Genomic DNA, 3,787 nt, shown 5'->3' with positions numbered 1-3,787 from the left:
TCTGCTCCCAGGAGTTCTGGAGAGAGTTCAGTGGAACGGGGTCATGCTTCAGCTAGTAGCCCCGGACTGGCCGGCCCAAGTATGGTTTTCGGACATAGTGTCTCTCCTCGACGGCTCTCCTGTGGAGATTCCGATCAGGAGGGACCTACTGTCTCAGGCGAGCGGGCCGATTGTTCCACCCCCGCACAGAGTTGTGGAAAATGTGGGCTTGGCCTCTGAAGGGGCCCAGCTCATAAGTTCAGGTCTCTAAACTGAGGTTGTAGAGACCATTCTACACTCCAGAGCTCCTTCCACAAGAAAACTGTATGTCCTGAAATGGAAATTGTTCCCTTCATGGTGTGAAAATCAACAGCTGGATCCTGTTAATTGCCCTGTTAGCACAGTAATGGAATTCCTGCAAGAGAGATTGGCATCGGCGGCTTATCATGCGCCTATTGCTGGTGTCACTGGGGAGACACCCATTTATTACTAATTTTCTTCGTGGAACTTTGAGGCTTACACCTGCAGTCCGCACGAGGGTGCCGGCCTGGGATTTGGCCATTGTGTTTCAAGGCATCTAAGCAGATGAGCAAGTAGGTGGTCGAGGCTATCTCACTTGCTTATGAGTCACCTTTGGCTGTAAAGACCCACTCTACAAGGGGTATGGCTGCCTCTAACTGTATGTTCACACCGCCGCCGGCGAGAGCGTCAAACTTCGCTCTGGCCACCCTGCCCACGACGCAGTTGAAAGATTCATGGACGCGCTGACACTCTGACGTAGATCGAATGCTTGGTCTTTTTTTAAACTTTATTTAAAGGAGCTGCAAAGCAAACAATCATGTTGTTCGGCATTTGTGCAGACTGACCACAGGTAGGGTATAACTGTATAAGTGAACCTCATGAAATAATTTAAATGTGAAAGTAAGAAAAAAACTGATCGATTGAAAGAACTTAACATGTTTGCTAACGAAATAAACCAATTAAAAGCCATTTGTGTGGTGTGGCGTTTGTGTTCATGGTTAAGTGCTAGTCTAATTTCAACATGCAGTTTATAGGAGAAGTTTGTTAGCCTCTGTCTTTAATTAACATTAACATTCATTTGTGTGCAGCCTACATTACAATAACTGTCCTGGTTGAAGTGCAGCATTAATGCAATTGGTCAAATCGGTGTTGATTTGAGCAAATTAATTGCATTCCCGCTGAAAAAACAAGTGTTCTAGAGTGAAAATGTTGCCTATAAATAGTGTTGCGCGCCTTCTTATCAAACCCGCCACAGCAATGATCAACCTTTTGCTTGGGAACGAATGTGGTGGCAACCAAAGTTTAAAGTAATGCGTTCTCTGGAATCATCTCTAGCGGAGCACTTCTACATTCTGATTTGTTGCCGCCGAACCGCGTCATAGCTCATTACCATAAAGTTGACCTGATTTCAAATCGCCTCGACGCCAAATCGTCCAAGACGCGCCGCGCCACTCTTGCCGGAGCACGCTGCCGGCTCCCATTGAAAATGAATGACTTCCGGCCACTTTGACGCTCTCACCGGCGGAGGTGTGAACGCACAGTAAGGCATTATTGTCAGGAGTGGCTTTTCAAGATGTGTGTGATGCGGCAGGGTGGTCTTCACTGCATACATTCATCAGGTTCTACAAACTTGACTTAGGCTCTACTCCAGGGGCGCAGGTGCTTGCGTCTTAGTGTGCGCTCTGAATTCACATGGATGGACACTTGCTCTTATGGCTATGTGGGTATTGCGTTCTCACAGCGTTTCAGCGCAGCTCGAGTTCCCTTGAAAGGGAACGTCTCGGTTACGTATGTAACCTTAGTTCCCTGAATAGGGAACGAGACGCTGCGTCGCCCTGCCATACTCCCGGCATGCCTAATCAACTTGCTTCAGGCTTTTCAGAAGCTAATGCTGTTTGTTGTGTGTGTGCTTTATGGTTTCCGGTCGATGATGTCACCCGCCTATGATGTTCCGTCACGCCATTAGACTGATTTCATACGTGCTTCATGACACATACACGCAGATGCGTTCTCACAGCGATTCGACGCAGCGTCTTGTTCCCTATTCAGGGAACTATGGTTACGTAATCAAGACTTTCTTGAACCTGAACATATGTACAAAGAAAGGATTTTTGATTTTGTTGGCTAAAACACTCTCCAGAAAAGCTGGGACAGAGGGAAAAAAAAGTGAAAAGGGCACACTATCAAACCACATGGACTCTTGTTTTCAGTCAGCACGTTTTCCCTTAGTTAGTTTGTTGTCATTAAAACTCCTTAGGTTCAGCTGTGCACCATCAATCACCTCATCATCCCCTCACTATTGAAAATCAGTTCTGCTTTGTAGTGGTCTCATTTCTACTGTTGTGCTATGCCTTTATGTTGGATTACCTGTGTGATTACCTATCCATGGAGTATTAAAGACTGCCTGTTTACGCTCACCTTCTTTGTGTGTGTTTACACTGCCTGTGTGTTAAAGTTCTAGAATATCCCAGTTAAACTGTTTGAAACAGCCCACAATAAGCAGGTGCATTAGATTCTGTACAAACGATATGGGTGACTTGCATATGTGTGAAGGCACCTTGTGGAGGCATATTTTACAGAGACATATAGTATAGCGGCATCAAGATGACCTCTTTCCTGGGAGGCAAGACAATGCCAGGCCTCATTCTGCACATGCTAAAGAAGAGTGGTTTCCAGACACTGTACATCATATGGATGTGCCTGCAGTCTAGATCTGTCTCTTATTGAAAATGCATGGCCCATCATGAAAAGGAGAAACAGACTACGGCAACCCCGGACTGTTGAGCAGCTGTCTTATATCAGGCGGGATTGTGCAAAAATTCTGCTTTTAAAACAGCAACATTCAAACAATTAAAAAGTGTAATTAAAAGGAAAGGTGATGCAGCCATCAAAAGTTAAATATGTTTATATTTACAAAATATGTTTTATTTGGTCAGTGAAAACAATGGAAATCTTTTCTTTGTACTTTGTCAGTGAAATAAAGGTGAAAGAGAATCAACAAATCACAGATTGCATTTTACAAAAAGTCCCTAATTTTCTGGAAATGGAAACATTCCCATAAAACATTAAATATTTTGAATATAGAACTAATATTTCTTAATAAATTGTTCATGTTTTAGTGCAAGAATTTAGTGCATAAAGCCATCATAGCAAAGTTGTCCACTCAAACTGATATGATATATGGGATAAAATAAAAATAACTAATATGATCTTTACAAACAGAGAGTATAATATTATATCTATACTGAGCAGTGTTGGGAGTAACTTTACGAAGTAATTAGTTACTGTAATTTAACTACTTTTCCCTTGAATAAGTAAAGTAAGGGATTACTCTTATTTTCTTCTAACTTAATTTCAGTTACTTCTGATGTAATTAACTAAATAATATACTGTAGAACATTTATAGCCTATAATACAACAGTGGAAATAAAATCAAAATTGAAATGCATTCAAATGCATGTTGTTACGTATGGGGCGCCGTTTGTAAAGCGGCTCACGCTGAAAATAACAGCAACATTTTGACACATTTAGCTTCAAACAATATTTAAAAAACTGGTATGAATTTTTGGCGGTCACTTTTTTAGCACATTTACAACAATATTTATCAACTTAGAGATATTTTAAATAGTTAAATCTAAATGTTAAATCTAAATCTAAATGTTAAATCTAAATGTTAAATCTAAATGCTAAATCTAAATCTAAATGTTAAATCTAAATCTAAATGTTAAATCTAAATCTAAATCTAAATGTTAAATCTAAATGCTAAATCTAAATCTAAATGTTAAAT

This window comes from Gobio gobio, assembly GCF_949357685.1.
Source record: "Gobio gobio genome assembly, chromosome: 3".
In the NCBI taxonomy this organism is placed as follows: domain Eukaryota; kingdom Metazoa; phylum Chordata; class Actinopteri; order Cypriniformes; family Gobionidae; genus Gobio; species Gobio gobio.
Note: the sequence above shows the minus strand (reverse complement) of the source record.